The 24151-nt window shown below is 47.8% G+C and overlaps 1 protein-coding gene across 2 annotated transcripts in view; it reads left to right on the top strand.

Annotated features, from left to right (window-relative positions):
- Positions 1 to 1084: 1084 nt before the first annotated feature.
- PGAP1 (post-GPI attachment to proteins inositol deacylase 1) overlaps positions 1085 to 24151 on the top strand; it is a 328622-nt gene continuing 305555 nt past the window's right edge. For both annotated transcript variants that reach the window (XM_040357117.1, XM_040357118.1), the window contains exon 1: positions 1085 to 1341. The gene's annotated coding sequence lies outside the window, so the exon portion shown is untranslated. The remainder of the gene's footprint in view (positions 1342 to 24151) is intronic.

The raw sequence follows: 24151 nt of genomic DNA, 5'->3' as shown, positions 1-24151 counted from the left end.
ACTTTTTATTTTATTATTTTTTTACAATCCATTTTTATTATTTTCTTTTACAATCTTTTAGGAGCACCATTGGAGGGGGGGGGGGGGGACTTTGGTAAGATTTCAGGGGCCTAAACGGGCCTCTGATATTTAATTTTTGAGACAGAGAAAGGGGCTGAGGACAGAGATTCCTGAGTCGCTTTCTCTGCAGCCAAGCAGCAGGGGGAATCTGTCCAGCACAGGGTGATTAGGGTGTGCCTGGGCACACTCCTATGCCCATGCACAACATAAAAGCTGCATTTTAGGGCACTACCTTGCACAGATGCAAACAAACTATGGGCTGTGATGTGATGACAAATATGTCCAATAAAACCTTTGTTGTGGTGTATTGACATCCGCGCTTCTGAACTCACCACCACAGTACTGATGTGCACTTCTGTCCTGGCTGGCCCTAGACCAGGGTTGCCAACTTTCAGTATTTCTACGAACAGTTTGTAAAATCCGTACTTTTTGCATCTGTCCTTGAATGTCCACTACGGACATGTAGGCTGCATGTCCGAAACCGACATTCATGGACAGACGCAACAATTATGGATTTTACAAACTGTTTGTAAATTTACTGAACGTTGGCAACCCTGCCCTAGACAAAACTTCTGCATTCCACTGCAATGCCGTGCACTTCTTCCCTCACTGCCACTGCATCAACATGCATTTCTGCCCTCGCTGCCAGTGCACACTTCAGCACTTGCTGGCACTCCACTGACAAACACTTTTTCACCTGCCAACATTGCACAGATGCACATTTCTGCACCAAGCTCCAAGGCAGGGTCTCTACACTTCTAAAAATAAATAATAAAACCAGCATCCAAAGAGGTGCTTCCAGTACTTCCAAACATTATACATCTCTCATAACATAACACTACAGAACAGGAGATACAGCACTGGGCAGCACACCTCTTTGCAAAATTCTAACACTCGTTTCCACAACAGCCAATGAACGGGCGCGCTCCATCAGCCAATCACTAAAGAAGAACAGCTTCCAATGAATGAGCTCGTTGCATGCGCTCCAGGAAGTAAAGGTGTGGCTTGTGTATGCTGGTGAGTGTGTGCGGTGTGTAGAAGTCAGGGTAGTGCTGAGGATGACAGTGTGCGCTCTATTACAGGGAGCAGAGTCCTCTTCTCATTGATTGTGTGTACATTCACACAAGGGCTTCCGTACAAAGGTGCAATATGAAGATAGCGAGCGCCCTGTTTAATGCCATATTGCTGCTAATAGTAGCCTTAGGGGTCAGAGATGTATTCTTCGCCTATGAGGGGAATAGGTGCAGCATGACTTATATGTTCGAGTATCCCGAGTATCAGGTAAGCTGCCCTCACTCCATAAATGTAGTAAACCAATGGGCGTGTGTGTGAGGGAGGGATGGGAAATATTCTACATCATATTATCGTGTCTGGTCTACAATATTGGCTGCACTATAATGGAGGAGAAAACCAATGTCTGGATGTTATGTGACATTGGGCTCCATTCACAAGGCAGTATCTTAATGTGGGAAGATACCCCACAGCGTTTAAAAAAAAAAAAAAAAATCGCCATTCAATAAAAAAACGCAGCTAAAATATCGCATAAGTTATTTTTATGAAGTCATGCGGTATTTTAGTAGTAAACACGTGGTAATTTAGCGCCTACCAGCAGCGTTAACGTTAAAAAAATAGTTAAGGAGCGGGCAGCCGCCTGCGTCCTTAGCCAGTGGCGTCACTAGGGTTGGTGTCACCTGGTGCGGTAAAATATGGTGTCACCCCCCCCCCCCCCAATAACATTTTTCAAATATTTTTTACCCTACTGTTTGCTCTCTGTTCTCCTTTCTTCCCCTTTTCTCTCTCTCCCTATCCATCTTTCTTGTTCGTTCTATCCCTTCTTCTTTCTCTCCATTTTTCTTTGTCCCCTCCCCCCACCTCTCTTTCTCCAGAACCGTAATTCACATCTCAGGAGCCTATAGGCCAGGGGTGTACCTAGAGCATTTGGCACCTGGGGCGGATCCAATATCTGGCACCCCCCCACACGTTAAAATGTAAAAACACCCCACTGTGCCCCCTGCATCCTTCAATATCTTTTTGTTACTACTGTGTACCCCTCTCCACAACTGCACCTCTGGACCCCTTTACATTGCACAGCACCCTGCATCACTGGACCCCTTTACATTACACAGCCCCCTGCACCTCTGGACCTCTTTACATTACACAGCCCCCTGCACCTCTGGACCTCTTTACATTGCACAGCCCCCTGCACCTCTGGACCACTTTACATTGCACAGCACCCTGCACCTCTGGACCACTTTACATTGCACAGCACCCTGCACCTCTGGACCCCTTTACATTGCACAGCCCCCTGCACCTCTGGACCCCTTTACATTACACAGCACCCTGCATCACTGCACCCCTTTTACAGCCGCCTGCACCTCTGCACCCCTTTACATCACAAAGCCCCCTGCACCTCTGGACCCTTTTACACTACACAGCCCTCTGCACCCCTTTACATTACACAGCACCCTGCACCTCTGGACCCTTTTACATTACACAGCCACCTGTACCTCTGGACCCCTTTTACATTACACAGCACCCTGCATCACTGCACCCCTTTTACATTACACAGCCGCCTGCACCTCTGCACCCCTTTACATCACAAAGCCCTCTGGACCCTTTTACACTACACAGCCCTCTGCACCCCTTTACATTACACAGCACCTCTGGACCCCTTTACATTACACAGCACCCTGCATCACTGGACCCCTTTACATTACACAGCACCCTGCATCACTGGCCCCCTTTACATCTCATAGCCCTCTGGACCCTTTTACATTACACAGCACCCTGCATCACTGCACCCCTTTTACATTACACAGCCACCTGCACCTCTGGACCCCTGCATGTTACACAGACCCCCTCAGTGCAGACACCCATCCCCCTTTGTGCAAACCCCCCTTAGTGAAAACCCCCTCAGTGCAAACACCCCTTTAGTACAACCCCCCCTTCAGTGAAATCCCCCCAGGTGCAAACACCCCCCCCCCCCTTCCCATTTAGTACCTCAGATCATCGCAGGCAGCGCCACGGCACATGGACAGAAGGTCCCCTCGGCCCCTCCCCCCTCTGTACACACAAACAGAGAGGAGGGGGCTGTGCCGACTGCCGAGCACCGCTAACACCCCATGGCTGTGAGAGGAAGGGATGGATGGTGCTGCGGTGTCACCCCGCAACCCCCCCTCCTCTTGTACCGCGGCGCTCCGATTCCACGGCGCTCATCGCTGCAGTCGCGGGGGGGGGGGCGCCCACCCCGCACATGTCAGCTAAAAAAAAATACTTTTTTTTTTTTAAATCGGGATGGTGTCACCCTCTAGTGGGTGTCACCCGGTGCGGCTCGCACCCCCCTAGCAACGCCTCTGTCCTTAGCAACTGATGAGTCATCAGCTGTCAGTGGGATGACAGTGGTTATAAAAAAAAGTGTTTTAAATAATAAAACAACAGACAGTGTTTGCCAATTAAATGTTTTTATTAAATTTAAAAAAGAAAGTGTCCCCTGGTGCAGATCCACTGTCCATCCTTGTTGCCTGAAAAAAGTGTGTGTGTGTGTGTGTGTGTGTGTGGGGTCCCGCTCACCCGAAGACTCCCGCAGTCTGACTGTTCTTAAATATCTAGGGGTGGGGCCACCAGGTGACATCCCCGGGTAATCCTGCCCCCCGGCATGCTGGGTCAATGACCCAGCATGCCCCTGTGTGACCATGTCACAAGGAAGTGGGATCACATCTTGATGTCACTGGGTCCTTTGTTTTTTAAGAACCGTCAGATGGCAGGCAGACCTTCTCTCCTGCATTTTTTTTTTTTTTGTTTAGGGATATTCATTATAGCAAAAAGTAAAAAATGGTGTGTGTGTGTGTTATGGAGCAAAACTGAACAAATTCCACCAAAATAAATCTCTATTTGTGGGAAAGAAAGGGCATCAATTTTGTTTGGGTACAGTGTCGCACGACCACTCAGTTGTCAGTTAAAGCGACCCAGTGCCATATCGCAAAAAATCTTCAATACCAGTAGGGCTGCAACTAACGATTGTTTTCATAATCGATTAGTTGACAGATTATTGTTTCGATTAATTGATTGGATAAAATCATTACAAAAACAAACGTAATGCCTTTTTTTTTTTTTTTATTAAAGTAGTAATAAAAATACTGAGTGTTACACTGAAACTGCAGAATAAAAAACTTTTTACATTACACAACTGTGCAGCAGTACAAAAACAACTATTCCTCCCGGGAACACCAGTGATGGGGCACCATTCCCCCCCCCCTCCCAGGAGAACCAATGAAGGGGCACTATTTCCCCCCCCCCTCCCAGGAGAACCAATGAGGGGCTCTATTTCCCCCCCCCCCAAAAAAAAAACAATGAAGGGGCACTATTCCACCCAACCCCCTGGAACACAATAATGGGGCACTACCCACCCCAAAAATGCTTATGATCATGGGGCACTTGTTATCACAGATATATATATATATATATATATATATATATATATATATATATATATATATATATATATATATATATATATATATATATATATATATATATATATATATATATATATATATATATATATATATATATATATTATACACTGAGTGAATATTTTAGAGCTGCTACCTTGTATCGCAGGTGCAGCTCGGTGCTCACGGCTACTTCTTGCCTCTCTCTCTTCCCTCGAGGCAGCAGCAGTGGGCGGGGCTAAAAATATCAGGGGGGGCTGACGTCCATGAGGAGAAGAGGCGAACGCGCCTGGTCACATGAATGCCGCTGTATTCTCATGAGAATATGGCGCCGGCTTGTACACAGGATTCTAACACTAGGACTGAGGCGGGAATGGCAGGGAGGAATGTGCATGCCATTAGACCAACTAATCGATAATGAAAATGGTAAACAGCGAATTTTATTGATTAATCATTTCAGCCCTAAATACCAGGCACTATCGCCTCTACCTGCCCAGGAAAATGTTCAGCTTTCAGTGATGTCGCACTTTGAATAAAGGACCTGAATAGGGCTCTAGGAGCTTCTGTTTATTTGTAAGGACAGGTGTGCATATTATAATACACACTATTTAAATATTATTAATATTTGGAAACCGTATCTGGGTCCTTCCCCCAACATGCTGGTGGTGGCAGCAGGTGTTGGCACCTGGGATTCCCACAGAGGTTTTATTGTTAGTCTTGGACACGTTTGTGCCAGGGTGTGGGTGGACTGTGGACGTGCGGTAAAAGAGTTCCCCTTTCCCCGTTATCCCCTGGGGAATGCTCTGTTATGGAGCCATTGACCAGGTACCTGGGTAGTAAAAAAAAAGCAGGATAGGGCACTTATGGGTGCGCTTCTCACTGCTGCAAGGGACTCTCTTAAGCTGGATAGTGCAGCTGGGTTTCCGCCGAGGGCTCAGTCTTTTTTGGATCACACAAATCAGACCGCTCTGTGTAAGTTTTCTTTTCCTTCTGTGCCCTTCTTTGATAATTTCTAAGAGGCGGAATGAGAAAAGACGCTGAGGGCTTTTGTAGTCCCTCACCGCCGGGCGGTTCAGTGCCCCTTTGAGGAGAGCCTTTTCAAAAGGTAGGCTTCTTCTCCGATGGTGGACCCTCCGGGTATCATGTATAGGTGACCACTCTCCCTATTGCAGGAACCCTTGTATGGATCTGACTGATGGAAGATCCGAAGTACTGACCCGTTCCATGTTTACCATGCTGGGGTCTGACTTGCGGCCTATTGTGGCCACTACTTTGGGGTCTGTCATTAACGGAGTGAGCATTTTGCACCAGACAGTGGAGGAGCACAGATTCTCTCCCGAAGTTATTAGGCTAGCGGACCAGCTGGTCCAGGGCCTCATATAGGTCTGTGATGCTTCATTGAATGCTGCGCCCTTGTTATCCAGGGCTTCTGTTTCAGAATGGTTTTATGCACATGGTGGTGTAGTGCTTAACTCCATTACTTGGCAGCAAGAGAGTCATTGGTTCGAATCCGGACACTGACGCCAATCTGCCTGGAGCTTGCATTGTCGCTCCCTGTGTCTGCGTGGGTTTCCTCCGGGTACTCCGGTTTCCTCCAAAGGCATGTGTGCATACACCTACATAATATACATACACACTGTGTGTATTATTTAGGGGCAACTCTCCCAGGGCGTCAAAGGCCCAGCTAGGGGACCAATCCGTCCCTGGGTGCGTAAGCCGATCACGCCGGCAACCAAATCCTGCCAATGTATGTAGCCCTCCCTCCCTGTCTCTAGGTGGGAGGGGCGGCTTGCAGGTTCACAATTTGGTGAAACCTCCCTGCTCTCCGACCAGTGGGTCTGCGAGGTGGTCTCTTCAGAGTACTAGATAGGGTTTCCTCCTATCCACAGAACAAAGTTCTTTCCTTGTGTCTTCCTCTCCCGGCCCGTTGATCTGCCTTGGGCTGTGTGGGACTTGCTAAGCTGCGGGGTAATTTTACCTTTCCTGCAGGACGAGAGGTTTGGGGTTTCCTATGGGCCTCAGGCTCTAAATACCTTTGTGAACATCGGGTAGTTCCGCATGGAATCCATTTGTTCGCTGGTAGCTGCGCTCCATCCGGGGGACTTCCTGGCGTCCTCGGACATCAGGGACGCATACATGCATGTCCCGTTTTGCGCATGTCACAGTGTGTTGTGTTTTTTTTTTTTTTTTCTTTTCTGTGCTTCATGATGGTAGAGGGTCTCTGTCAGCCTGTGGCCCTCCCTTTTGATCTGGCGTCAGCACCATGGGTTTTCAGCTGGGAGCTCGCACTTATCCTAACTTTGTTGGGACAGCGAGGCTTTGCCTCATTGGCTACTTGGACGACTGTCTTCTGAGAGCAGCTTCTGTCTCAGACCTAGTGGGTGTGTTATTCCCATTCAGACACTTCGAAGATTCTGGTGGGTGTTATGCCGCGTACACACCATCACTTTATGTGATGAAAAAAAATGACGTTTTTAAAAACGTCACTTTAATTGACTGTGTGTGGGGGAAAACGTTGTTTTAGGTCTTGTAAAAAACGACCAAAAAAAATTGAAGCATGCTTCAATTTTATGTGTCGTTTTTCAAAAGTGCACTTTTTACTTCACAGAAATTGACCGTGTGTAGCAAAAAACGTTGTTTTCTAAGACGTTTTTTCATCCACGCATGCCCAGAAGCTACTTATGAAGCAAGCTTCAATGGTAAAACGTGGTGGAACGTAACCTCACTTTGCAAGATCATTGTGAGAAAACGATGGTGTGTAGGCAACTTCGTCTTTGAAAATTGAAGTTTCAAAAACGTCATTTTTTACTTCACAGAAAGTGTCATTTTTTTTCATCACATAAAGTGATGGTGTGTACGCGGCATTAGACGTTTAGGCCAGAAGGTGTAGCTCAGTGGCAGCAAGCCTGCCTTTCATGTGTGCGACCCAGGGTTCAAATCCTGGGCATGCTAGGTTCCGACTCAGCGTTGGAGTATCTAGGGTTGATCCAGACTCCTCGGTGGCGAAGGTCCTTCTTCCCCCTGGAGAAATTGCAGACTGTCACTGACTTGCTCAACATGGCTATTGGAAGCCAGACGTTAAGTGACCGGGTCTGTCCGACTCGGTCATCTCAACAATGCTGAAGGCACGGTAGTCTTCTTCCGGAGGATCTACCGTCGCACCTGGCAGGCCTACATCTCTTGGTGCGAAGGGATGGAGTGACGTCCTTTCCGGTCACGGCACTTTCGACCAGGGCAATTGGTGCTTTCTGTTTATTTCTTTATCGTACATCACGGGACACAGAGCAGCATAGCCATTACATATGGGTTATATAGTGTACCTTCAGGTGATGGACACTGGCACTCTCCGACAGGAAGTTCCCTCCCTATTTAACCCCCACCCCTAGTGGGAGTACCTCAGTTTTTTTTCGCCAGTGTCTTAGGTGTTGGTGCACGTTAGAGGCTGTGCCTATAGTTGTCCTTGGGACCAGGGCAAGCCGACCGGATCCGTCCAAGGTGCTTCATAGCCAAAGTGGACGGTACCCGGGCCCCAATTCGTGGATGGGGTTTTGCCTATAATGCCTCTCCTTGGGAGGGCTGGACTCTGGGTTCCAGGACTGGTTTTTTTTAACCTATCAATACCTGTTGCCAGCAGTACTGTATAGGTCCAGGTGTGTGGTGTTCCTGGCTTGGACCCCGGTCCCTGAAGGTCTATGACCATACCCACGGAGAAGGGGGAAGATTGGGCCTCTTGCACAAGCAATACCCTGCGGCGTGGAGAAGGTAAGCGGGGGGCTTGCGGAACTTGGTTTGTCAGTAGGCCCCCCCACAGGGGACTCTGGGGTAGCCTACTATATGCCACTGTGCATGGGCAATGTAAACCACAAAGTCTAGTGAGACTGGATGGTTCAGATACCCAGATATAGTTTTTCCCCTGGCTGGTCTAGTGGGCTGCTGCTATTGCCATAGGGTGGGTCTGCTTAAACTGAATAAGTAAGGGACATACCATCCAGTCGGAAGCGGTTAAAAGCGTGTTTCCTGAGTACCTGTATGGGTGTCACTCCAGGAGTCCTCTCCCAGCATGGCTTCCTCTGGGCGACGTCTGGGACGCGCGTGCGCTGTAAATAGAGCAGCGGTGCGCGGCGACGCTGCGTGGGGGGGCGGGAAACGTCTGGGTAAACCCCTCCTTTCTGTATGTCAGAGAAGGAATCTTCATTTAGCCTGTCAGTCTGCCTGGGGCTGTGGAGGGACACGGAGCAGCGGTGCTTTCTAGCAGCACAGGATAAGGTTTGGCCGAAGTCCTTCTGGGACACAGTGACACCCGGTGGCCGAATAAGAGTACACACCTATGCTAAAGAGCCTCTGGCTCAATTCACACACTAGAAAGCCAGTGTACTGAGCAGCAGCCTGAGCGTTTACCCACTATCTGTTGAGGTGCTCTCAGCTAGTCCAGCATTTGGGTGGCAATACTCAACTTGGGAAAGTTGTAAGCCCTTGGGGCACAGTATTGATCTATCCCTCTTTAGGTTGTGGGAAGTCTAGATTTTTTCTAACATTACCCTAGCCTATTTATCTTCACATTTATTTGTATGTGTTAGTCTCCAGCTGTTACAGTCAGTTGTATATCAGCGGAGTACCTCGGGTTTGTGTATTATGGCTCCTAAAGGTGCAGGGAACGCTAAGAATGCTAAAGGTGTAAAGAAGCCAAAGGGTTCCCCATCGGGCTCTGAGGATCTCAGCCAGATTTTAGCTGCCCCTCCCTCCCCGGACAAGCCGGAGGTTGCTGCCCTGGGTGAGCCATCAGGGTTGCTAGTTGCTACTGCTGGCCCTACTCAACCAACTCCTTCCTATGTGACGGAAGAGATGTTAGCCTCCACCCTGGGTGGATTTGAGCAAAGGATGGCTGCTTTAATTTCAGCCTCGTTATCGGGGAAAAAACGCGCTAGGTCCCCGTCTCCTAGGTTTGAATCTCCTGATGAGGAAATCCCTTTCCCCTGAGGAATTGGAATTTCCAGGAGACCGAGCAGAGGATCTCCTGGAGCACTCAGGTTCTGAGGAATCTACGATAGAAGAGCCTTTTCCGGCTTCCCACTCAGAAAAGCTATGGGTCCAGTCCCTAGCAGATATGGTGCGGTCGGCTTTTAAGATGCCGTTGCCTGAGCCTCAGGCTTCCGCTGTATCCTCTTTGGGCTTCCTGAAGGCACCCCAAGCCAACTTGGTGTTCCCGGTCCACCCTTTATTAAAGGACCTGATTTTTCAGGACTGGGCTAAACCAGACAGAATATTTCTTCCTCCTAAAAGGTTCTCTGTTCTGTACCCCTTGGAGGAGGAGTTTTCGAAGAAGTGGGTTGTCCCTACAGTGGACGCGGCCATTTCATGTGTCAATAAAGCTTTAACTTGTCTGTTGGACAATATTCATATGTTCAATAATCCGGTTGATAAGACTTGAGACCTTGTTGAAAGCATCTTTTGCCACAGCAGGGGCAGTGGTTCAGCCGGCTGTAGCCGCCATTGGCGTCTGCCAGGCGTTGAAAGACCAGGCAAAGCAGGCCCTGAAGGACCTCCCAGCTCAACAGGCTCGAGAGCTGGCCGATCTACCTAGAGCCTTATGTTTCGCGGTAGACACTATCAAGGATTCAATCCAACAAGCGTCCCGTCTATCCCTATTTCTGGTTCATATGAGAAGACTCTTATGGTTAAAAAACTGATCTGCAGAAACCCCCTGCAAGAAGCTCTTAACAGGATTCTCCTTTCAAGGAGAGAGAATATTTGGAGAAGATCTAGACAAATATATTCAGAAGATCTCCAGTGGTAAAAGCACCCTCTTGCCTGTTTAAAAAGAAATTCTGAGGTCCCTCTTTTAAACGCCCAACCTCTCCAGTTCCGGGGGGCCTCATCCTCTAGGCAGTATCGACGGCCCCCCGGATGCACAGCTGCAAACAGGCCGCAAGGGCAAGCTTCGGGGAACAAGAGACCGTGGTCTCGCAAGCCGGTTAAGGCTGCCCCTAAGTCAGCCTTGTGAAGGGGCGCCCCCACTCTCGCGGGTGGGGGGGAAGGCTCCGTTGCTTCTCGGAGTTGTGGGAGGCCAGAATTTCTGACCAGTAGATTCTGTCCTCAGTGGCTCAGGGATACAGGCTGGAGTTTCGAGAATTCCCCCCTCCTCACTTTCAGGCGTCAAGACTCCCAAGCGATCCTCAAAAAAGAGTTTCGCTTCTGTCCGCCCTAGATCATCTCCTAACTCAAGGGGTGATTATGGAGGTACCAGCAAAGGAACAGGGACAAGGTTTTTATTCAAATCTGTTCATCGTCCCGAAGCCAAACGGCGATGTCAGGCCAATATTGGACCTAAAGTTATTAAACCGCTTTTTAAGAGTCCGTTCCTTTCGAATGGAATCCATTCGCTTGGTGGCAGCCGCCCTACAAGGGAAAGATTTCTTGGCCCCCATCGATATCAAGGATGCGTACCTGCACGTTCCAATTTATCCCGGACATTACAGGTTCCTGCGTTTCGCCCTGAACCATCGGCATTTTCAATTTGTGGCTCTTCCATTCGGGCTAGCCACGGCTCCTCGAGTTTTTACAAAAATTCTGGCCCCTGTATTAGCCATCCTAAGGGAACAGGGCATCCTGGTCATGGCTTACTTAGACGACCTTCTGGTAGTCGATCACTCAGCGGCCAGCTTGAATCAGGCGGTGTTGCTGGTAGTAAACTGCCTAGAGTCCCTTGGTTGGATTCTAAACCGGGACAAGTCAGCTTTGCAGCCCACAAGGAGGTTGGAATATCTAGGGTTAATTCTAGATACTATGCAACAAAAAATCTTCCTACCCCAGTCCAGGGTAGATTCGATAAGAGAATTAATCCAAGTAGTTCTGAGCAGCACAAAGCCGACTATACGCCTCTGCATGCGCTTGTTGGGCAAGCTAGTGGCCACCTTCGAGGCGGTGCCCTATGCCCAGATCCACTCTCGGAGGTTGCAGAGAGCGATTCTCACGGCCTGGGACAAATGGGTCCAGGCCCTGGATCTTCCCATTTCCCTACCCTATGCGGTACGTCAGAGTCTGTGCTGGTGGTTGGTCCCACAAAATCTTCTGAAAGGAAGATCGTTCAGTCCTCTCGTGGAAAATGGTAACAACAGATGCCAGCCTATCGGGTTGGGGTGCAGTCCTGGACGGATTGACCCAACAGGGGAAATGGTCAAGAGCAGAGTCAGCCCTATCCATAAATGTCTTGGAGATTCGGGCAGCTCGGTTGGCTCTGTCGGGCTGGATGGAGATTTTGCAGGGCTCCCCAGTAAGGGTACAGTCCGACAATGCCACAGCTGTGGCTTATATAAACCACCAGGGCGGCACCAGGAGTCGGGCGGCCCAGAGAGAGGTGGACCAGATATTTTGTTGGGCAGAGACCCATGTTCGCTGCATCTCGGCGATTTTTATCCCCGGAGTGGACAATTGGCAGGCGGATTTTCCCCAGGAGAATGGTCCCTCCATCCCGAAGTGTTTCAGGACATCTGCCGGAGGTGGGGGTCTCCGGAGGTAGACGTTATGGCGTCCAGATTCAATACGAAGGTGGTCAAGTTTTGTGTCTCGGACGAGGGATCCATTGGCCTGCGGGACGGATGCCTTGGTAGGCCCTTGGCATCAGTTTGCGCTAATTTATGCCTTCCCTCCGTTACGGATGCTACCCCGTCTCCTTCGCAGAATTCAGGTGGAGCGCAAACCAACGATTCTAGTGGCCCCGGAGGCCTTGGTACCCCTTGATAAGGATGGCAGTGGAGGAGCCCTGGGTCCTCCCGCTGCGTCCAGACCTCCTCCTCACAAGGACCGTTCTTCCATCCTGCCTTACATTCTCTGAATTTAACGGCCTGGCGGCTGAATCCCTGATTCTCAGAGACAGAGGCCTCTCTGGCCAGGTCATTTCCACTCTAACGCAAGAAAGCCGGTTTCTAGGTTAATATACTATAGGGTGTGGAAGGCCTATATTGCCTGGTGTGAGGCCAAAAAGTGGCATCCTCGCAAATATGTCATTGGGAGAATCCTGGAATTTTTACAGCTTAGAGTCGAAAAGGGTCTGGCGGTTAGCACAATCAAAGGGCAAGTGTCTGCCTTGTCGGTTTTTTTCCAAAGACCTTTAGCTACCCATTCACTGATGAAGTCTTTTTTACAGGGTGTTATTCGGGTTAATCCTCCGATTAAGGCCCCCCTGTATCCTTGGGATCTAAATTTGGTTCTGTCTGCCTTGCAAGGGCAGCCCTTTGAACCCTTGTCTGAGATTCCTTTGGTCCTATTGACTAGGAAACTAGTTTTTCTGGTGGCCATGTCATCCGCCAGAAGAGTGTCGGAGTTGGCAGCCTTATGTAAGGCACCCTATTTGTTACTACATAAAGACAGGGTCGTTCTACGGCCGCATCCGTCTTTTCTTCCCAAAGTGGTATCTAGTTTTCACCTGAATCCGGATTTGATTCTTCCATCTTTTTTTTTTTTTTTTTTCCAAAACCCTCTTCTAGGAAAGAGAGATTACTACATTCCTTGGATGTGGTCAGAGCTGTTAGGATTTATTTGAAAGCCACAGCTTAGATTCGTAAGACTGACGTCTTATTCATTCTGCCAAAAGGGCCCAAAAAGGGTAAGGCAGCGTCTAAAGCCACTATTTTCAAGTGGATTAGACAGTTAATTTATTTATTTTTTTCTAAGGTAGCATGGCGTGGTACACTAAGGACATGCTGCCTGGGGAACAGTCTGCTGAACGCCAGAAGCTGCATTTAGCAGGACAACAGCAGCCTATCTCCGGCTGATCTCCGATTGCCTGATGGCGCTTAAGGACAGGTCTGAGGATGGAGCGCCCGCTCGGATTGAACCAGCTGCAGCATCTGGGTCCCATACTGCCCCTAAGGTAAGCCCTTGTCTGTGGATAGCTTCTACAGCAGGGTATTTTTTTTTTTTTTTTTTTTTTTTTTGTATGGACCTTTTTTGTTTATGGTTCCTGTTTCTGCTTTTTTCTAGGCCAAACCGGTGAAGAAGAAATGTTGAAACTGTAGGACCAGGCTTTCTGATAGTTATAGAAACTATTTTGTGAGGCTTGTATTCTTCCATCCAGAGCTAGTTCAGAGACTTCCTCCTTTAGAGGGTTAATGTTTTCTATGAAGGAGGTAGTGGCCTCCTTTCGGTCCTGTAATGACAGGGTTGCTCGACTGGGTCCTTCCTTGTCTAGGTCCATAGCTCATGAGCCTTAAGCCTTGGCTAGATCCCTTCCTTTGTTATTGTCTGAGACCATTAGTTCACGCAATACCTCTGATCTGGAAGAGGGTGAGAATCCTGGTTCTTCATCTGATGAATCTGCATCAGAGGATGATACGGGGAACTCTTAGGTATCTTTTTCCAGTCAAAAATATTGACAAATTATTAAAGTCAATATATACCTCCAGAGCAGATTGAGATGCCGCAGCAAATCCAATCTGTACAGGATAGAATGTATAGGGGTCTTCAGGGGCGGAAATCAAGAACTTTCCCAGTACACCAGTCACTTAAGGATATGATTCTTTTCATAATGGAAGGAACCTGAAAGGAGGTTGTTCCAGTCTCAAGGGCACAAAAAGATTTCCTTTTAAATCAGAAATTGAGGAGACTTTCTTTAAATGTCCTAGGCTAGATGCCCCTATGTCGCAGGTATCTAAAAGGGCAGACCTGTCTTTTGAAGACTCGGGGGGTCCTTAATGATCAAATGGACAGGAAGGCCGACTCCTTGCTGCATAAGGCCTGGGATACTTCAGCTTTATCCTTGGGTCCAGCTCTAGCATCCATCTGTGTGGCTAGGAATTTGGACGTATAGGTTCAGCCAGGGCCATCTTAATAGCATCATAGGCCCCTGGGCAAAGTAATGCTATGGGGCCACTACAAGCCTGCCCCAATTTACGCACCTACTCTCAAGAATGAAAGTACAATATTTCTACTTTACAGCGTGTCACTTGCCACCGTCACCTGCCACCAGATTCAGTGTGTCACTTGCCACCCTCACCTGCCACCAGATTCAGTGTGTCACTTGCCACCCTCACCTGCCACCGGATTCAGTGTGTCACTTGCCACCCTCACCTGCCACCGGATTCAGTGTGTCACTTGCCACCCTCACCTGCCACCGGATTCAGTGTGTCACTTGCCACCCTCACCTGCCACCGGATTCAGTGTGTCACTTGCCACCCTCACCTGCCACCGGATTCAGTGTGTCACTTGCCACCCCTCACCTGCCACCGGATTCAGTGTGTCACTTGCCACCCTCACCTGCCACCGGATTCAGTGTGTCACTTGCCACCCTCACCTGCCACCGGATTCAGTGTGTCACTTGCCACCCGTCCCCTGTCACTAGATTCAGTGTGTCACTTGTCACCAATCCTGTCACCAGATTTAGCATGTCACTTGCCACTGGTTCCTTGTCACCAGATTCAGCATGTCACTTGCCACGTCGCCTGTCACCAGATGCAGATTGTCATTCACCAAGTCACCTGCCACACGTTGCGGATTGTCACCTGCCACACGTTGCGGATTGTCACCTGCCACACGTTGCCACTTGGGGAGCTGACAGAGAAGATGGGGGTCTGGCAGAGAGGAGGAGGAAGGGGGGGGGTCTGGCAGAGAGGAGGTGGGGGGGAGGTCTGGCAGAGAGGAGGTGGGGGGGGAGGTCTGGCAGAGAGGAGGGGGGAGCGTGCTGCGTTGCTGATCGATCGGCACATTAAGGGGGGGAGGCGATCCGACAATGAGGGATTTGCCACTAAAAGCATGGAGTGCTGGTGGTACCCGGCGCCTTTCTTCCGGGACTATGTTTCCCATGATGCTTTCCCAGTGTCTTCGGATTGGCCCTCTGTTGTGGGCAGGAAGGTGGGCGGTGTAGCTGCAAACAGAGCTGCTCTCTGTTCTTCGCTCGGCTGAGAGGAGAAATGGGGGGGGGGGAGTAAGATGCACCCCCACAGCCCGCCTCTCCCCTGTGTCACATTGCTGCTGCTGGAAAATCAACCCGCTTTACCCCCCCCCCCCCCCCCCGGCCAGCCGCTGCCACCGCACACACTCATAGGAACGCTACCGTCCGTTGCCAGTAGTGCATCTGCATCGCATCCACCTAGATCGGAGTGGAGCCGGCCCCGATGGGGCCCCATGAGCACTTGGGGCCCCCGGGCCGTGCCCGCTCAATAAGACGGCCCTGGTTCAACATCTGGATGATCTTGTTCTTTCTTCCAACGCCCCTAAAGAGGAGATTAGGGAGTCTCTCCCACTCTTTGCCAAATCGGTGGCCTTCTTGGCGGATGCAGCTGCAGTCTCTGTGAAAGCTGCAGCTAGGTCTTCTGCTCTCATTTATTCAGCCAGGCGAGCGATCTGGCTTAAATCTTGGGAGGGGGGGGGGGCCTTACCTCCAAGAACAAACTTTGCGACATTACCTTTGAAGGCAAGCTCTTATTTGGTTCCTCCTTGGTGGAGGTCCTAGCTCGTTCCTCTGAGAAGAGTAAACGGTTCCCTTCTTCTCAAAAGAATAAGCCACAGAATAAGAAGCCTTTCCGCGGTTTACAGAACAAGGTTCATTTTAGAAAAAGTGGTCTTTTAACAAAGATAAGCAAAAAAAGGGGAATCTCTTTGCTCCTTCAGCCCCTTCCAAAAATCCCCAGTGACACCAGGATAGGGGTAGGGGGAAGGTTGTCCCATTTCGCCAAAGAATGGGCCGAAATTCCTTTATTCTTCAAACATTGGAAAGGGGTTACAGGTTGGAATACAAGAGTCCGCTGTACATACCTTCTTATAGTTCTTTTCACCTGGCTTCCGGGTTCTCGCTGCCCTGGGGAGTAGGCGTTTCTTTGAAGATGCGTAGATTGACCTGCCGGTAAGGCGCGTCACGCGTTCCGAAAATAGACGAACTGGGGCTTGGGCTTTATACCGCGCCTGCGCAGTCAGCTCTACACAGCAGGCGCCGTATAGCGCCGAGTCCCATTTCGTCTATTTTCAGGACGCGTGATGTGCCTTACCCGCACGTCAATCATCTACGCCTCTTTATAGGAACGCCTACTCCCCGCGGGAGTGAGAACTCGGAGCCGGGTGAAAAGAACTATAAGACGGTAAGTACAGCGAAAAAAATACCAGCATACTGTAGATGTCAGCAGTATGCTGGATGTAATGGTATATAGATGATTTTTAGGGTGAACCTCCGCTTTAAGCATCCTGAACAAATTTATTCTCTACAGACGTTTCCGGATGGAAAACATTTACCATATTTATCGGCGTATAACACACACACACACACACGCACTTTTTTTTTTTATTCCCCTTAAAATCAGGGGAAATCGTGTGTGCGTGTTATACACCGATCCTTGCTGTCTGAGGGAAGAGGAACGAGTGCTGCTGAATTACATAGAGCCGTGATCTCCTTCCTGTGTATCCGGCGCTCCGTCACGCACAGCCACGCCTCCTGGCCCCGCATTGGACTAATGTACTGTCTATCATATGAGCAGGGGCAGGAGGCGTGGCTGTGAGTGACGGAGCGCCGGGTACACAGGAAGGAGATTGCGGCTCTATGTAATTCAGTGGCACTCTCGCTCCCCCTCTTACCTCTGAGAAAACAGAGATGATCTAACATTGAAAGGTAAAAACTGCAGATTGGCACTGAACGGGCAGAGCATTTTGATAAATGTATAGGCTGCAGATGGGCACTAATCAAACTGCATTGAAGATCAATGCTGCAGATAAGCATAGATGGGGCTGCATTGAAGCTGCCGATGGGCACAGATCAGGCTGCATTGATGCTCAGATACCATTATTATAGTGGTTTATTAAAAAAGGAAAAAAAAGAAAAAATGTTTTTCCTGAAACTTCCCTCTTAAATTGGGGTGTGTGTTATACGCCGATAAATACGGTATTCTGTAAGGAAGCTATTTTGGCCAGAGGTCTTCATGGTTACCCTGGATCTTCAGGACGCTTTTCTTTATGTTCCAATCTGCCAGAGCCACCGAATGGTTCCTCAGATTTGCGATTCTCATGGACAACGGGCCGAGTCATTGGCAGTTCAATGCCCTTCCTTTCGGTCTCTCGGCAGCACCCAGAATTTTTACAAAGATCATGGCCAAAGTCGTGGCCTTTTTTTGGATACAAAGTGTATGAATTGTCCCATATCTGGACGATTTTCTGATCTTTGCCCGAGACAAAAAGTCTCTTATCCGGGATCTGCAGTTGGTCTTGCGAACCTTTCAGAATCTAGACTGCAGCCATTCCAGGGGTGCCCTGGGCCCAATTACACTCCAGACCCCTTCAGGCATTTCTCTTGCGCCACCTGCAGGGAGGAAAGAACTGGGTGCAACATGCTTCAGTAAAAGTTACTACAGACGCTAGTCTGTGGGGCTGGGGTGCGCATTCTCAGGGCTGGCAGGCCCAGGGAGCCTGGTTGTCAGAGGAGGCATGCCGCTCCTCAAATTTCAGGGAACTACTAGCTGTAGGGAGAGAAGAGACAAGAGACCTATTGGTTTTCTCAGACAATGCCACTACGGTGGCGTACCTGAACAAGCAAGGGGGCACTTATTCGGAGTCGCTGCTAACGCTGTCACAGCAGATTCTGTCCTGGGCAGAAATCAATGTCACCTCAATCAGGGCAGTCCACATCAGGGGTTCAGAGAATACGCTGGCGGACTATCTGAGCAGAGTGAGCGTCGGTTCCAGCTGTTGGGAGCTACATCAAGGCACGTTCCGGGAGATTGTGCTAAGATGGGGTCTTCCTGCAATGGATCTCTTTGCCTCCAGTCTCAACAGAAAACTGACGGCTTTCTTCTCACTGGAGAGACAGGGTCCTTGGGGACGGATGCTCTCTCCTTCCTGTGGCATTTCGCTCTGGCCTACTCCTTCCTTCTCTCCTTTTCCCCTCTTACCTCTGGTAGTTCGGAAAATTATTCAGGATCGGGCATAAGTGGTTCTGATTGCCCCCTGGTGGCCCAGGAGGAGTTGGTTTTCCTCTCTGAAGGCCCTCTTTGCGGATCTTCCTTGGCCCCTACCAGATCGGCAGGATCTACTCAATCAGGGACCAGTGTTGTATCCAAGCCCTCAGACCTTCCATTTGACGACCTGGAGGCTGAGCAGCACATCTTACAGTTGAGAGGGTGTTCGGAGAAAGTTATTCAAACTATCCTTGGGCACAAGGAGAATCTTTGGGATAGTTTGGAAAACTTTTTTATTTGCTGGCTAAGGAAATCTGGTTTAATTATTTTTCTCCCTATATTTTTTTGTTTTTTTTTGTTTGTACAAAGGAGTAGAGAAAGGTCTATCTGTCAGCACCCTTAGGGTTCAGGTTGCGGCCCTGTTTGTGTTTTCAGACAAGAGGCTAGCGGAAGATGCTTTAGTCAGGAGGTTCCTTTTAGCCAGATCTAGACATGCTCCCAGGATCGTCAAACATGTGCCTCCTTGGGATTTGTCATTAGTGTTAAATGTTCTAACAAGGGCTCCTTTTGAGCCTTTGCATGAAGCTTCCCTGAAATGTATTTCCTTCCTTTTAGCTATTACATCAAGGAGAAGGATTTCTGATCTGCAGTTCCTTTCCTGTAAAGACCCTTTCCTGAGGATTCTAGAGGACAGGGTAGTGATTAGGCCTGATCCTTTCTATTTGCCCAAAGTTTCTTCTAACTTTAATAGGTCCCAGGAAGTAGTCCTGCCTAGTTTCTGTACCTCTCCCAAGAATGCAGAGAAGGAAAGATTAGGTGTGTGTGTTTGTTTTTTTTTGTTTGTTTTTTTAGACATAAAGAGATGTCTTCTGCTTTACCTGGAGAAATCCAGTGGGTTTATGAGTTCCTCCCAGCTGTTAGTATTTTTCAGTGGCCCCAAGAAGGGGTCCAAAGCGTCTAAAAGCTGTTTTGCTAGATGGATTAGAGAAGCTATTCGTGAAGCTTACAAAGCGTTAGGTCATGTCCCTCCTAGAATTGGGGCTCATTCAACAAGATCCATGGCTACGTCATGAGCTGAAAGAGCGGAGGCATCATGGGAAGAAATTTCTAAAGCTGCCGTCTGGTCCTCCTCTCATGCATTTGTCAAACATTGAGTTCCCTCCCTAAGGTATAGAATCTTGCTTATCCTCTCAAGTAGCTGTCCTGTAAGGTGGGGGGGGGGGGGGGGGGTGTCTTACCGGGAACGGTATTTCCAGGACAGCATCTATATTCCTACCCTATTCTACTTTTACCTGATGGTGGTGTTTTGTTAGGTTTCTGTTTGTTTTTGTTTTTTTTTCTCCTCTGCCGAGTGCAAGGTTTACTTGATCTTCTAAACAACTGAAGGTCAGAGGAAAGGGAGGTGCCTTTTAAATTGTATCTGATTTGTGTTTTCTGTAGAGGGCGGAGCCAATCATCTCTCAAGTAGCTGTCCTGGAAATACCGTTACTGGTAAGTCTAAGGGGGGTTATCCTGGATGCAAACCTTCTCCAGAGTGCTCAGGACCTCAGACTGGGCCAAAGGTTTACCTCCTAAGCACACAGCTAAAATAACAAAGGAGTGACTTCACAACAACTCCGTGACAGGGCTCTGGCTCGGCCATTCAATAACAGACTTCAACCCAATTGAGCATCTCTGGAGAGACCTAAAAATGGCTGTCCACCAACGTTTACTATCCAACCTGACCGAACTGGAGAGGATCTGTAAGGAGGAAAATCCCCAAATCCAGGTGTGAAAAACTTGTTGCATCGTTCCCAAAGAAACTCATGGCTGTATTAGATCAAAATGGTCCTTCTACTAAATACTGAATACTTGGGACCATGTGATATTTCAGTTTTTCTTTTTTTAATCTTCCAAAACTCAACAATTCTGTGTTTTTCTGTCAATATGGGGTGCTGTGTGTACATTAATGAGGGGGGAAAAAATTAACCTAAATGATTTTAGCAAATGGCTGCAATATAACAGAGTGAAAAATTTAAGGGGGCCTAAATACTTTCCGTACCCACTGTGTAGAATGTGTGCCAAACATATGTAGGTGAATATAGATCAGCCTAAACTGATGAAGACATTTATTTATCCTCCTTTTGGGATATTTTTAGCAAAAAAAATAAAATAAAATGTGTGTGTGTGTGTGTGTGTGTGTGTGTATATGTGTGTGTGTGTGTGTGTGTATGTATATGTATATATATATATATATATATATATATATATATATATATATATATATATATATATATATATATATATATTATATATATATATATATATATATATATATATATATATATATATATATATATATATATATATATATATATATATATAATATATTGTACAGGATGCCAGGGTTGGGTCCTGGATGGACGCTTTATTGCACCAATATTTGGATTGTGGTCCTTTAAGGGAAAGGGTTCAGAGTGTCACCCAGAGGGGGTGAGAAATTCCAGGCAATAAAAGTTAATCCAGAGAGGACGGGCCTACAGTCCTCTCTGTCCTTGTTAGAGTGTCATTTGGGGCCTGGAATTTCGGAGGCTCTAAAGTGACGTTCGGGAGGGAAAGAGCCGCCTCTCCTGACCACTGGCAGTCAAGCACACGGGGTTAAGAACTTCCAGAAGAACAGCCTAAAGACAGGAAGTGCTGATAGAGGAGGTGATGATGCGTATGGGAGGGCACCTGTCTGAAGAGCTGTATACATCTTGGAAGCTGATAAAAGGTCAGCAAGGACTGGAAGTTCTGGGGTGTGAAGACCTGCCTAAAAACCGTATGTGCCTTTGCTTTAATTTATTGCTGTGCTGAAGACATACTTTTTTTTGTTTTATGCTGGAGACCAGCAGACCTTTACTTTAATATTTTTCCCTGTGTGCTGAATGAAGTGTTTTTGGTTACAAATAAAACCCTTTTTGGTTCAACTTTAATGGTTTATGCACTTAATCCCGTAGAGCAGTGTTTCTCAACCTGGGGGTCAAATGATGATTTGCCAGGGGTCACCAAATCCTGGGCTGTTCCTGAAGCCTGCACTGTTCTTCCAGGAAGGGAGATAAGAGGGGGAGGAACAAAGAAAAAGGAAGCGAAAGGGAAAAAAAAATAGAGAGCAAGAAAGAAAGTTAAAGGGAAAGATGGGGGGGAAAAAACAAGGAATTAGGACAGAGAGAGATAAAAGGGAAAGAAAGGAGGAGAACAAAGAGAAAGAGTGGTACATCCTAAAATGTACCATAAGGGGTTTTAATATTGTACGAGTGGAAGGCACTCAGGGAGCGCTAAATGTCTGTGGGTTAGGGGCGCAAATTACTTGTCTTGCCTTGGGTGCTTTCAACCCGCGCTATGAAAATAATTTTACTGTTAGGGGTCCCCACAACTTGGGAAATTTTATCAAGGGGTCACGGCACTAGAAGGTTGAGAACCACTGCCGTAGAGTTTAACACCCAAAGTTAGGAGAGAGAGATTTTTTTTTTTTTCCATTTGTAGGGGGGAAGAAAGGATGTAACATTTTTTTGTTTGGGTATTGCGTCGCACGACCACATAATACGTTGCAGTGCCGTATCGCAAAAAATGGCCTTGTCATTAAGGAACAAATCCTTCCGGGGTTGATGTCTAAACTGCTGGCAACAAAAGTGAGTACACCCCTAAGTGAAAATGTACAAATTGGGCCCAATTTGCAATTCTCTCCCTGGTGTCATGTGACTCGTTAGTGTTACAAGGTCCCAGGTGTGAATGGGGAGCAGGTGTGTTTAAAATTTGGTGTTATCGCTCTCATACTGGTCACTGAAAAGTCAACATGGCACCTCCATGGCAAAGAACTCTCTGAGGATCTGAAAGAAAGAATTGTTGCTCTACATAAAGATGGCTAGTCTATAAGACCCTGAAACAGCTGCACCACGGTGGCCAAGACCATACAGCGGTTTAACAGGACGGTTCGCTCAGAGCAGGCCTTGCCATGGTCGACCAAAGAAGTTGAGTGCACGTGCTCGGATTTATATCCAGAGGTTCTTTGGGAAATAGATATGAGTGCTGCCAGCGAAGGGGTGAGGGGGGGTCAGCCTGTCAGTGCTCAGACCATACGCTACAACCTGCATCAATTTGGTCTGCATTGCTGTCATCCCAGGAGGAAGTCTCTTCTAAAGATGCACCAGAGAGCTTGCAAACAGTTTGCTAAAGACAAGCAGACTAAGGATATAGATTACTGGAACCATGTCCTGTGGTCTGAGATTAATTTTATTTGCTTCAGATGGTGTCAAGTGTGTGTGGCTGCAACCAGGTACAAAGACAAATGTCTTGCCTACAATCAAGCATGGTGGTGGGAGTGTCATGTTCTGGGGCTGCATGAGTGCTGCCGACACTGGGGAGCTACAGGTCATTGAGGAAACCATGAATGCCAACATGTACTGTGACATACTGAAGCAGAGCTCGATTTCCCCCTCCCTGCGGAGACTGGGCCGCAGGGCAGTATTCCAACATGACGATCACTGCCTTGCTAAAGAAGCTGAGGGTAAAGGTGATGGACTGGCCAAGCATGTCTCCAGACCTAAACCCTATTGAGCATCTGTGGGGCATCCTCAAATGGAAGGTGGAGGAGCGCAAGGTCTCTAACATTCACCAGCTCTGTGATGTCATCATGTAGGAGTGGAAGAGGACTCCAGTGGCAACCTGTGAGACTCTGGTGAACTCATGCCCAAGAGGGTTAAGGCAGTGCTGGAAAATTATGGTGCCACACAAAATTGACACTTTGGACATTTTCGCTTAGTGGTGTACTTACTTTTGTTGCCAGCGGTTTAGACATTAATGGCTGTGTGTTGAATTATTTTGAGGGGACAGCAAATTTTCACTGGTATAGAAGCTGTACACTGACAACTTTACATTGTAGCAAAGTGTCATTTCTTTAGTGTCGTCACATGAAAATATATAATAAAATATTTACAAAAATGTGAGGGGTTGTATGTGTGTTTTTTTATATATAAAAAAAAATATATAATGCTTTTGGCTACCTACAGCTTTAATCATATTTGTAATAAAGGCTATACCACGTTGTTTTAGGGAGCTGTATCCTGTAGAAATGTTCTGTGCAGTGTTGTCTGTTCTTTCCTGGCTCTGAACTTTTGGTGCTGCTATAGCAAACTGCTTTGGGCAGGTAGGAATACAGATGGTCTGACAGGGACCTCCTTCTTTCCTCCTTCTCCTCCATTGCGAAGTAATTACACTGCTTGTAATGGTATCTGTGAAAGGGGGAGGGAGTTCTCTGACTGAACAGACCCTCCTCCATTCACAGATCGTGTTACAGGCAGTGTAAGCCATGAAAGAGCTTTTCTCAATGGAGGAGAGGACAGGAGGAGGTGGCAGATCCCTGTCTAACCAACTTTACTACTTTTCTGCCCATAGATATGAGCTTGTTAACCGTTAAAGCACCTGGAAGTTTAGTGATTACAGGCATCTCTGTAGTGAAGATTTCTCCAGGATCCGGCTGCCTACTCGGCATGAGAAACACTACCTAAACTTGAGCTTTAGAGGCAGCACAAGTAAAGGACATCATAGAACAGGGAAAGATAAAAACACTCTTGGAAAAAAAACAGGTGGGATATCAACGAATGGGAATATTTACAATTAAAACATCTGCTAAACTCAATACCTTCACCTGATAAGAGATGAAAACGAATTAACAGCACTAGAAAAATTATGTTCTACACAAACCCCACTAAGGCATGTGATATCAAGGGTATATCGAATTCTGACAGAAAC

This window comes from Rana temporaria, chromosome 6 (assembly GCF_905171775.1).
Source record: "Rana temporaria chromosome 6, aRanTem1.1, whole genome shotgun sequence".
Taxonomy (NCBI): domain Eukaryota; kingdom Metazoa; phylum Chordata; class Amphibia; order Anura; family Ranidae; genus Rana; species Rana temporaria.
The sequence above is the reverse complement of the archived record's forward strand: the minus strand, read 5'-3'. Positions and strand labels throughout refer to the sequence as shown.